A 13669-nucleotide genomic window follows, 5' to 3' on the forward strand; every position below is an offset into this window, starting at 1 on the left:
ACCATTAGAGTTACATCAGAAAATGCTTCTCTGGCACACTCACAAACGCTCAGCCCCGACACAACGTTCACATCCGTCGCCTACACATGAACACGTCTAAAAGCAGGGCGGTGTCACGAAAACACGAAGAACACTTGCACGGACGAATAGCAACATACAGATAACATATGTCTGCGCCCGATGCAAACACTAAGTCAGAGCTCAGCACATGTGAGTTCGACGGAAAACCACTTAGAACCAACTCTGATGAATTGTTATACCATATTTAAATGTTAGAAAGGCTAATGTCAGGCACACTAACAGATTAATTCCAAATCTGGCAGCCACCACATGCACCAGGCAAACACCACAGGCAGTAGCGCAGCAAGGAAGTCATGGGACCTGTTGCAAGCAGGACTGCTGTTCGAGTAGTAAAATACAGCAATTTTCTCTATTCAGTGGACCCCCGGTGCCACTGCACCTGTTGCACCAATGGCAGCTACGCCCCTGATTACATGCAAACCTTTGCATATATTTCAACATCTGGCAGAAAAATTATCCCGAAGATGACCACGATCACAGAACTGTGTCGAAAGATTATCACCTAAAATCACTGCAAGTGTTTAGGGACATGCAGCCACATGTATCAATATTGGAAATAGTGATTAACTAATTGCGATTTTCTTTGAATTAAATTAAATTAAATGAAAAGAACATGTATAAAGCGCATGGCTACCCGGGAGCATCCCAGCGCTAGGTCAGACAAAACAGAAAGAACTAAGGGAACAGAAATGTCTTCAGTTGTTTTCGAAAGGCAAGATGATTGGGGAAAATGCGAAGATGCAATGGCAGAGAGTTCCAGAGTTTGGCTGCGTTATAAGAGAAGATCCATCCACCACTTCTGGCCTTCTTCACAATTAGGCATTCGCTATTCCTAATGTATGAAACCCCATGAGTTACATTTAGCGATTCCTAGTGGGTCCCAAATTCACCCACCTCATGAATATTAATGAGATAGGTCAAAATTTGCTACCCACTGGGAATCGCCAAAATCATGGGGATGGTGGCCTGCTGGGGTCAGCAGAATTGCACGTCTGTGATTGCTTTTAAATAGAGCAATCTTTTTTCTAAAATGCAGCCCGTTTTCCTAAGAGGGAAATGGGTAGCATTTAAAAAAGAAAAACGAAAAGTTTTCTTCTCATTCTTTAAGAGCAGGCAGCGGTCCGTGTGCTCTGAAAAAATGTTGGTACTACCATTCACAAAGGGGAATTACCATTTGCGATGGGAAAATGTGAATGCTTTGCGACTGCATTTCGGTAGCAAAACATTGTTCCATGCCTCTGACATTCTGGACTAGGAAGGGACGCCCTAAACACGCCCCCTCCCAACAGCGAGTCGCAAACACTATTCGCGACGTGGCAATAGGTTACTGCATCGCAAACAGGGTCCGGTACATCAGAAAATGCTTTTTTCCGATCGCAAACAGCCCGATTTGTAGCTACTAGGCATACATATTGGTTATGCTTGCATTAAATATAACATGTAACTGCAACCAATATACATCAAAATCATATTCTTAATATACATACCACAATGATCCTCAAGCATATTATTAAACTGATATCTCATCCATCCATGCAAACCTATGACAATGGCACACTGGCTGGATGAACAAAATGGCTGACAGCCATGCCAAAGAGTCAAACAACACCACTGAGCAAGGAGGCATGGGGAACAAAGAAGACATGAAGGCCTATGGCAAAAGTACACTGGCTAACTACACAAAATGTCAACCATCCACATGTTCACAACAACAGCCATCAAAGAGGCATAACCACAACAAAGAAGACATGAAGGCCTATGCCAAAAGCATATTCGCTGGCTACACAAAATGGCCACCATCCACATGGTCACAACAAAAACCAGCAATGAGGCATGGAAACTAAAGAACACATACCGGCCTATGGACACTGACTATACAAAAAATGGCCCCTAGCTACATGGCATGTGAAAAAAGACAAATGGTGGCCTATGGCAAACAGTGTCTCACACTGGCCAGACAAATGAGGCATGTTAACAAAACAACATACTTTACAACAACATACATCCTCCAAAGGCATCAAATATATTACTCCACCTATACATTGTTTGCAGAAGAAAAGAATTAAATACCCCCAAAACACATTTTGTAATTTAATCCAATGCCATTCATGGCCTAAATGATGTTTCGAATTTCAACAGCCAGCACAGAATCAGCTGTTTCATGCACCGATGACTAAGACTGGGTCTTCTGGCTAGAAGGCCCATTGGCAGACTAAGCCATATAATTAATCAAATCAATATTGCAAATGTATTAAAAACATGTAGCAAATGTACTAAACTGTACAACATTTCTTCTTTGCAAAGCAAGAAAAATGACATGCAAAAAAATAACTAGGCCCCTACTAAAACTGGAGACCACCCCCAAAAAAATAAATGTGCACATGTAAAGTGCACACATGCCCTAAGGGCATTTGTGTGCTACATGGCACTTTGAAAAATTCTATTCTGCGCATTTTTCAAAGTTTGCACATGGTACCATCGACTTGAAGTCATTGGTATTTACATTTTCCTAAATGCACAGCATTTGGAAAATTATTCATACATGTGCTGAGGGAATCTCAATTTGCGTTTCCCTATCTGTAATCACAATTTTAGGTAATCACAATTTTTGCAATTACATAAAATTGCAACTACAAAGTCTTTCATACATCATGAAAGGCTATTTTGCATTTGCATATGGCCGATTTTATTGAATCGCACCATTCGTGAATGCAAAAATATTTCGAACTTGTGGCACCAAATGTTTTTGTATTTTAAAAATGTTTTGAGTGTTTTTTATTTATATTTTGTAAAGTAAGTATTTTGTTAATGATGTGTTGTTTTTTGTAATATGCATTTTTGTAAGTAGGTAGTTATTTAATAGATATGTATTTATTGCTTTTTGAGGTAATTAAAAGTATTTAATTAAAAGTATTTTATTTAGTATAACTGACTGATGTTCATAACAGTTGCAGTATTTAAAGTTTTACATATTTTTAAGTAGTTTTTTTATTATTTTATTTCTAGATTTGTATAGTACAGTAGTTTCTTCTAAATATGATTTGTTTTGAATAGAAAAGATATCATTTATAGTTTAATTTTAGTAGGTGCAGGTAGTTACCTACATCTAGTAATTACATCATAATTACAAATAAGGTCCAGTCAAGCCTCAGTAAATTAATACTTGTGAGCGGTAGTACCCAGTCAAGTTTTTACCTTCTGACTTAGTCACTCTTTTTGAGCATTTTCTCTTGAGGTCGAAAGATCTGGCCCTCGGATTCAGATTTTGGTTCGCCGACAGCGGCCTGCTGCATCATTATGCCATGTTGAGTCCTGGAGGTCTTTGTCTTTGTTGTCAATGGTGAGGAGCTCTGTAGCTTTCAGGGGGCACCAATGGACAGTCAGGCTGCGTCGTTGTTCGAAATCACTGGCTTGACTCTAATCATTAACGCCGGTTTTCTTATATGGTTTTTTCACAAATGCTGCCAAAAAGTTCCCAACCTTTTAGATCTTCTGAAAGGTTCCTTGAGGGTTAGAAAGGGTCCACAGCAACAGCCAAGGGTCCAGAAGCTCTAATTTGCCTCTTGGGTTCTGGGACCCCAACTCCCACAATGCACCTGGTCAATCAGGTAAAATCCAGGTGAAGCCGGTGAGCTGGAGCTGTCCTTGTTCTGGATGTTGCTGGTAGCTTCTTCCTGCACATATCTACCTGTTCCTCAACAGGGAGTCCACCCCTTTATCTTTTAACACAGGCAAAGTCCTCTTGATGTGAAGTCTTGAGAGTGCTGCAGGTACAGTCCTTCTTAGTGCAGTCTTCTCTTTTGCAGTCCTCTCTTTTGCAGTCCAAGGATCCAGTAGGCAGTCCTTCTGTTACCAATGTTTTCAGGCAGTATCAGAGGTGCATTACAGCTCTCCCTTATTTATTCCATATTTTGGGCTGGCGAGAGGGGGACAAATGGCAAAAGAACAGATAATGGACGGAATGCTGACAAATCAAACATTCATCCCAGTCACAGATCTGGGTTAAATTCATAGTTTTTTTCTCACCATGCCAGTCCAGCTTGGACCCAGCCATATGCAAATCAGTCTTGACCTTGCTCCCATGGAAAGAGTCCAGTCCGAACTGCCAGGTCCTTCCTGGACCAGAAACAAGCATCCTGACACTGGTTTTGGTGCAAGAGGGGGGAGGGCACACCCAACCAATGGTGTTCAAGTTGCAACCCTCTAATATGACCACTTCCTGGGAAGTGTGGCAGAGTTCTGTTCTGGAATGCACATCACAACAAAAATCAAAATGGAGAAAATCTCTCCTTGGTGTTTTGGTCTGTTTAACCAAACTCACAGGTGTGGCTAACTTTTCCCTCCACACCCCTTCCAGCCCCTCTCCTAATCTAATTAGAGGGGGTTTCCTTCCGGCTAGGGATCAAGGAAGTGAGAGTGGTCCTGGTACCTGTGTTATCTGGGCTTCTTCCTTTGAAGACCAGTTTCTCTCCCCAGCCCGCCTCCTGTTCTGCCATTTGCAGGCAGCTGATCGTCTCCCACCAGATGGCTACATTGTTTCAACCCCAGGCCTCTTCACACCTAATCAGGGAGCAGCTTGGCTCAGGCTGTCAAAGGCTGGCCAATCAGAAGAGTCTACTACAGGACTGTTTTAGGTAACTTCAGGAAAGCAAGGTCTAAAACTACTTTCCTGCAATAGTTATGATAAATCTGACTGAGGCAAGTTGTTCAATTTATTGAAGCTATAATATTGATATTTAGAATTATGTTGCTTGCAAACTCCTGTCAAAAGCTAGACTTTATTAAAGTTTAATGAAGCCTTGCCATGTTAGCCTATGGAGCTAGCAGCACTACAATGGGGAAAAAAGCTTTGGCTGTTTTTGCCTCACCAGGGCATATAAAACATATTTTATAATGTCCCTTCTTTTTATAACAATTCATCCTACCATTGGGGCATCTAGGGTAGAACTTAGGGATGCCTTATATATAATAAAAAGGTAGTGTTGAAGTTTGGAAGTGTTTAATTACAAAGTTGAATTTGGACACAGTTTTATTTTGAAACCAGCCTGTAAGGCAGGGCTGGTTTTAAAATGAGACCAGACACCACACCTGTGCACATTTATATACATTAAGTCCCCTCGGGTCTCTAAACCTACATTCCCTACCATCTACAAGGGACTTACAGGTAGGTTATTTGAACCAATTGTAATTACACCAATTACCAAATAACTTTGAAACAGAGCAGTTACCCAGGGTCTGGTTAGCAGAGCCCATGGCACTTTTAAAGTCAGTCACCATCAGTATCAGTCAAATATGGAGGTGATCAGGGCAAAAAGGATGACTTTCATACAGCTAGAAAATGAATAGTAAATCTACTCTCCTCAAACTCCAATGCTTTCCCCAATGTGGCTCAGACTGGCATGGCAATGTAGGGTGTACCATAGGTACCCCCCAAGTGCAGCCCCCTACCTCCGGGGGCTGCAATGGGCCCCCAAAGCTAATCCTGCCAGCTTTTTCATGGTGGCATCGCCGCCTTGGAAAGGCCCTACACCGCACACATCATAATATGAATGATGGTGCCTTTAAGGCACTGCCACCATATTGTGGCCCAAGTCCACCCGGTCGGCAATGGGACACATGGTGTCCACCGCTCTACCCCCTATATTATGGCGGGGGTAAATCAGGTTATGATGGTGGGTGGACCGGGCCGGCAGTGGCAATCCGCCCGCCATCGTAATCAGCCCCTTGCTTTAGTATCTTTAACTTTAGTTAGGAAGAAATAGTGTTTTTACCATTGTTTATTTAGTTTTTTACTTTTACACATGAAAGTGGTTTTTATATGCAAATGAAAATTGTTTAATTACCGGCTTTGCTTTACATTTTAGGCTATCAAGTCAAAATTGAGGACTGGAACTCTGCATTTGTAATCTAAGTTGTATTTTTTATGTGCATTTATTTCACTATTATATGCAATTGTATTTTGCATGTTTTCATTTATTTTAGTTTAGTTGTTTTTCAACAGCATCATATATAATTGTCATGTGCATACATTTTATTTTAACCTAAGCATTTTTAAACATATCTTTTTTATTTTTTCATTATTTTACATATGTTGAAAGTTTTACATTTTCAGATTTATCTTACACATATATACTTATTCACAAAATGTTTTCACACATAAAAAAATATTTTCTTTATATATGCAAATCGTTGCATACATTGTATATTGAGGCATTTTTGGTATACTTAAAAAGCACTTTGTTATTATTAATTGTTTGTAATACTTTTTAATATATTTTTATATTTTTGATACACTTATAGAGTATAACATTTGTTCACTTTATTCAGTTTTATACAATTTATAAAAAATACGAAACAATATTTGTTTTATATTGTTCTATAAGAGTTTGGAGTATTTTATCTTTATTTAGCTGTCATATTTTATGCTTTATTAATTTTGTAGTCTATCTACATCATTTAGGACTGTTCCTGGTTCTGTTTGGTTGCAGTTCCTCTTTCCTGCTCTCCAGTTCAGTTAAATAATTTTTGGACTTTAAGTGTTATAGTTGTTGGTTAAAAGGTTAGTCGGATTAGTTGTCGTTTTTAGTTTAGTAAGTAGTAAAATTATGTTGTAGTTATGGTAGTCTAGTGTGGTATGCCTCATAATATTGTAGTTATAGGTGTATTGTGTACCTTAGTTATTTACTGATTCTATATGTTTTTTGATTTGTATATTGTATTGTAATGTTTACGGAATGTATGTATTGTGTGTTTTTTTGTGTTTCTTTTACCAATCAATCATCAATCAACTTTATTCGGTCATATGACAATAAAAGTACAATATACATAATTGCTCATACATTACAAATTCCAAGATTTGGGAAAAATTAAAAAATGCATAACAAATTCATTAAATACATTGTTTCTTGGGCTTTGGCATATGAGCGTAGTTTGGGATTGATTATATTCTCCACCAAAATAGCACTGGGCGGAGAATAGCCTTATCGGCAATCGATTTCCTACCGAGATCTAACTGAAAGGGGGTGAAGAGGGGTACTCTGGGTAAGTTGTACTAGGTTCCTCAGGAATTTGTTCTCAGCCCTGGAAAGGTTGTCCATCCTGTTGAAACCCCTCAACTCTGCACCGTAGAGGGCAGCGCTCACCGCTTTAGTTACAAAAATCTGTAAAGGCGCTGTCACTGATTTGCTATATGAGAATCTCTGTTCTTTTCTCATAGCCACAGCTATTTGAGAACTTTTCAGAGTGGATTTGACCACTTGGGGCTTCCATGACATAGATTCGGAGAGGGTAATTCGCAGGTATTCAAAGGTAGTTGCCCTCTCCAGTGGAAGGCCGCCCAACATCGGTTTGCCTCTATAATACTTGTAGGGATTAATCATCAGAAAATTGGCCTTGGAGGTGTCAATCTCAAGACCGTGCACATTATAGAAGTCTTTGAAGCAGGAAAGCGATTTTTGTAACCCCCTGGGGTTTTTGATACCAGCAAGGTGTCGTCCGCAAACCGGAGTGTTGCAATCCTATCGCCCCTCAGCATTGGAGCATTGGAACAGCGGAAGTATCTTTCTGCAGAAATTGATCAATATTGTTCATGTAAAGTGAGAAGAAGGTGGGAGCTAAGACACATCCTTGGCAGACGTCAAGGATGACCGCTATAAGATCAGTGAGCTGCCCTTGGTCGCCCCAACAAACTTTTCAAAAGTTTGCAGCATGAAGGCGGGTTACCATGGACAAAATCTCCAACGGCATACCGATATCTGCTAAACATTGCCACAATTTTTGTCTGGGTATGAGATCAAATGCTATTTTTAGGTTGATAAAGGCCGAGTGTAGAATTTGTCGGCCGTTAATTCAAAGGCCTTCCAAAAAAGTAGGATTAAGCGAAAGACCTGATCAATTGTTCCCGTTTTGGTTGTAAAGCCTGCTTGAAATGGGGATAAAATATTGTTCTCGCTTATCTAAATCTGTAATCTATTCAAGAGCGCACGACTTACCACTTTCTGAAATGAATCGATAAAGCTGATCGATCTATAATTGCTGGGGGATGATCTATCACCTTTTTTTAAATTCGGGATCACCTCTGCGCCTTTCCATGACAGAGGTACTGGGGATCCCACTGCATTAGCATTAGACAAGATCAGGATACAGACCAACCAGTTTTCCTTATCATAAAAAAACAAGTCTCCGGGAATGCCATTTGGTCCAGGGGCTTTTGCTTGAACAATGGTGTTAATGGCAGGCTGTATTTCAATGCTAGTAAAGAACTCCTCAAGCGGGGTGGGCTGAGGTAGATCCAGGTCTGTTGGTGAGGGATCTGCATATAAGAGTTTAAAATGATCGTACCAGGCAGAGATTGCTATGTTACGGGCTGGATAGGGGGCCTCTGGACATCCCCATGTGATACTAACTGCCAAAACAGTTTAGAATCTTTAGCGGCACTTTCCTCTCCAATAAGCCTCCACCCATTGTTGTCCCACTCCAGTTTAGCTCTTACTTGAGCTTTTTTATAGGACTTTCTCAGGTATCTTACTATCTCAGTTGAGTGGTATCTAAAGGCAGATGCTAATTGCCGTTTAAACTGCCTTCACTCACGGTTAACCAGGCAGTCCGCGGTGGTGTCCGGCAGTTCTCCCACGAGTGTGGAATAGGGTCACTAAATTGGGCAGCCAGTTGTTTAAAAAGCGAGAATGTCTATGAGGAATATTTTACTGAACTCCCAGGTTGGGGAGCATGGCTCTAAAATTTAACAAACATGCAGACAATTGGAGATTATGAGACTAGAGCTTGGCCTCATGCAAGATCACCTTTTGCCACTTTAAGCAGCGGTTTTCGTTTGATGGGAGAAGTTCCCTAGTCACTGTAAAAGTTCTGGGCCTAAGTGGAGTCCCATCCCAGGTTGATGTCAGACTCATGCATAGAGGATTGTGGTCACTATCTACCCTTGAGCCTACAAACATATCTATTGACAATAACCAGAGCCTTAGGTCAAGAAGTGAACAATCAATGCAGCTAGTTCCCTTAGTTCTATTAAAGGTATAAGCACCCATTTTATCCAACGTCCTCCGCCCATTTGTGGCTGTCAGCCCATAGCCCAGGGTAATGGCTATTAGCTGCAGTGCCACTTGGGACCATTTCCGGATTGAAGGCATATCAAGTTAGGGGCTTAGCCAGTAATCATCTTCTTCTCTTTCCTCGCTATCATCCTCTTTTCCGAGAGGTTTGAACGTCACGTTAAAAACGTCCACTAAAATTAAGGGAAGCGAGAAGTGCCTTGCCGCTAGGAGCTCCTCAAGGTCTTGCAAGGTAATGGACCTACCACCCCCCAGTTCCTCTTGCATAAACATCACAAATGTCAAGGGTGCTACCTGTTTTACCCTTTAATTGAATACTCAGAATATTGGGATTATTACAGGGGAGCTCTCAGACCTGGCAAATAAGTTCTGTCTTCACCCAGTCTAGCAGTCCCTGTGCTGGGTGGTAGACTATATTCTGGATAGCGGGGCAATGGAATGCTAGATAATCTGGCATATATGATGTAGTGGTAGTCCAGGTTTCTTGTAGTAAGCATGTGTCGAACGTTCCCATGAATTGGATCCAGTGTGGAAGTGTCAGCTTTGTCTTCACCCCTGCCACATTAAATGACACCATCTTTAACTGGTGCTCAACCTGGGGCATAGTGGTGTTGGGAGGGCTAGGTCTCGAGGTCAATACCTCAGCATGGGTCTGTCGATTATGGATTACAGAAGGTGAGATGCCCCTCATAGGCTGTTCCCTGGGTGTAGGTGAAATTAAACCCCAAAGCATTGCAGGATTTAGATTACCAATGAAGTTACAGCTCTCCTTGAGTGAGGATAGCAGGGCAGTAAAGTTCTACAAGACTGGGGTTAGGGTAGGCCTGTTCGGTCAGTCATTAGTGGCCAAGGTCGAATCTTGACCAGAATATAGAGTGGCCGAAAGGGCTGATACTTGAATTGGATGCTAGTATTCGCAAAAGTGAAAAGACTAAAGCATGCCCCAGAACCTCATATCTAGATTGTATAGCTATTTCAAAGTAGGACCAACCGCAATTTAATTGAACCTGGTCAGGTACTTTTATTTATACCTTTCACTCATGTTTTTTACTTTTTTATAGAGAAACTTGTTTTTTAAGGCAAAAGAAGATATACATTTATACCATGACATTACAAACTAAACAATCTTCATAACAAGACATAAATCAAGAGTACATCCACATAACACAAAACCTTACACATTAAAAATTCAGTGCATCATTAATTCCAAATCAATTCGCTTTTCAAGATAAACAAAGCAAAATACAATCACAAGAGAACAGCAATATACATTATTTTAGTATATCAACAAATGATACAATTCACTCTTGTGGATATGCCAACGCGTTTCAGGTTCGAATATCCAATTTTCAAACCCTCATCAGGGCTTTGTTAATTATCTGTATAGGATGCAAAAAAACATTAAAGTTTTATTGACATCCTATCCACCTTAAAGCTACCACTCTTAGAATGTTGAGTCATCATAATCTACCTGTATCCTTTGAAATGACGTTGTTTCCAGAAAAAGGGGACGTTTTTGCAGGGCTTCAAATTCTATTTCTACAACAAATGAAGCGCAGATTATATGCCAAATATTAGCAACAGCGCTAGAGTTTATCACTAAAATGCGAAATGATTGTTTCTACATACCTTCATATGCACCGTCCGGCGCCCCTATGGAGGGAGGAGTTCGTGGTAGTTGTATCGAAAATCCTAATTCAAGAGAAGGATTTTTCTTAATATCATTCTGCTTCATTCATGAAACATCTAATTCAACGCCATGGCCATTTCTAACAAATTCCATACCTTATGTCCGTGTTTCTAGTTGGGGAAACGTAACCCTGTCTCTGGGCGGATGTTTAATTGTTTGGCAACCTATTGGGAAGTAGAGTGCCAATTACATGTAACTCGTGGCTTGGCAGTTAATAGAGCACCACGCCAATCATATTTCCATTTTTTGTGCAAAAATCAAGATCGTACCTGTGTTTACGATCAATTTCTCCTTCGATATATTTTTCAAATAATTTTTCAAACAAAGTGTCCCCCCGGGGGTCCGATGTGTTGCTTGTCTCTCCCCGCGCACTATATGAAGGAAAATAGTACCCATAGCTTAAAACCTTTTTAGATCGCAATTATAGCGTCAAATTTAGTTACAAGGTCACTCCGCCATTCCTACCTGAATGCGCTAGTCTTAAACCTCCGCTGTTGACGCTCCCGCTGGATCGCCTCATTGAGCTGCGGCGGCCATCTTGAATAGTTTTAAAGCCGCTAGTTCAGCGCCCCAATGTATTATGGGGATTATAGTTCGAGCCAATTTAGACAGAGTACTGCATCGTATTTTCGGAAAAAATCATAGACCATTCATGTGTGCATTTGTTCGAAGTACATTTAGGTTGTTCTGGGTGATGTCCATGTTGAATTAAAGCACAGTCTGGTGAAGGGGGGGGGGCAGGAGGGTGGGGGGGGGTGTAAGGAAATTTTTGTTAAACGGCTCGACATGGAGATATTATTTTCATGTATAACTATATTTGCTGTATGTGTTGCCAAAATAGTAAGGCAAACCCAACCAATCATAAAGTAATATATGGACAATTTAAAACATTTGGATAGGGAATTTGATCACGCAGCCATTGCGAATACTATGCTACTCAGATCCTTGATAATTCAGACATGCTGTTAAGGTCTGTCGTGTGCTATTGAATTTGAGAATGAGGTATGCTTCTTTTTGCAACAACACCCTGTCAACATCAGCGGGGCGCTGTACTGTACCTATTGTAAATAGTACTGACCATTTAAAGTCGTTCTCCGTGTGCGATTTCTCCATGAAATGTTCAACCATGGGGGCATTTAATACCGCCTTTTTGATCCGTGACCTGTGTTGGCTAATGCGTAAATTAACCTGCTGGTTTGTTTTGCCAATGTATATCTTATTACACGGACAAATTATAACGTACACTACGTTTTTTGTTCTGCAATTCGAGAAACCACAGTGTTTCCACTTCACCCCCTGATGTTCAAACTCTGTCCCTTCAATGGTTTTTGGACATGCGACACAATTGCCGCATCTATGGTGGCCGTCAATCAGCTTCATATTCCACAGAGTTAGAAGGTCATGTTTGGGTTTGGGCTGTATTAAATTTGCCCTCACAATTCGCTGTCCAATACTTTTGTTTTTTCTATACGCAAAAATTGGGTGGGGAAAGGGGCATTCCAATCCTTCTAGAAGATGCCAATTTTTTAGAATTGTTTGTCTCATTCCGTGCGAGTCAGGGCCAAACGTTGTCACGCACACCAAGCGATCCAGCTCTTTCTTTTCTTTCGTTTGCAGTAAACACTCGCGTGGCGTGTAGCGAGCTCTTTTATGCGAGTGTTTTAGTAGTTTTTTTGGGTAACCCCTCAGGATCATTTCTTGGCAAAACGTCTCTGCATGTTGGTCAAAATCGCCAATCTCCGTACAATTTCTGCTTATTCTTAGCAGTTGTCCATAAGGCAAATTTGCTTTTAAGTTTCTGGGGTGGTGGCTCCTGTGGTGCAGGATGGTATTTTTATCAGTTGATTTCTTATATAGTGATGTTTTTAAGAAACCATCAGTACAGGTCACTTCCACATCCAGGAACGTCATTTTCGTTGAACTTGATTCCATGGAGAACTTGATATCATTGTGTCTGGCATTAATCCATTTGTGGAACGTCAATAGGTCAGTCTGGCTCCCCTGCCACAAGAGCCAGATGTCATCTATATAACGCCACCACTGCACAATGTTCCCAATATATGGATTAATATTATCCACAAATCTCATTTCATATTGGGCCATGTAGAGCACTGCCATCTCTGGGGCATAAGGACACCCCATGGCTGTGCCCTTCACTTGCATGTAGAACTGGTCGTTGAAAACAAAAGAATTCTTTTTGAGAGCTATTTCTGCCAGTTTCAAAATGAAACAAGTTAGGACCCTATGAGGTCGTTCTCGCATCTCCAGATATAATTCAATCACTTCTATTGCCTCTTCCTGGGGAATTTGTGTGTACAAGGACGTAACGTCCATGGTAACCATTATCTGTGTGAGTGGATCAAATGGTGTACCTTCCACTTTGGTCAAGAAATCTGTAGTGTCTTTGAGGTAAGACTTCACATTTTTAAGAAAGGGTTTCAAGAAAAAATCGACATATTTCGATATTGGCTCCAAACAGGAGTCGACACCAGAAACTATTGGCCTCCCCGGTGGTTCAGTTAAAGTCTTATGAATTTTAGGTAAGAGATAGGGGTTCGTGGAAACTTCTTGTTTAGGCAATCAAACTCTTTGTTACCCAAGTATCATTTGTCTTTCCCTGCTTCTAATACTTCTGTAATTAAACCTTGGATCTGTTTGGTAGGATCTTCCGACAAGGCTCGATACCAAGTTTGGTTGTTAACTTGTTTCAAGCCTTCAATTATGTATTTATCCCTGGGCCACAGTACCACTGCTCCCCCTTTGTCAGCTTGCTTGATGACTAAGGAGGAGTCATCTTTAAGGCTTTGGATCGCTTTTCGTTCACCTTGGC

Source organism: Lissotriton helveticus, chromosome 1_1 (assembly GCF_964261635.1).
Source record: "Lissotriton helveticus chromosome 1_1, aLisHel1.1, whole genome shotgun sequence".
In the NCBI taxonomy this organism is placed as follows: domain Eukaryota; kingdom Metazoa; phylum Chordata; class Amphibia; order Caudata; family Salamandridae; genus Lissotriton; species Lissotriton helveticus.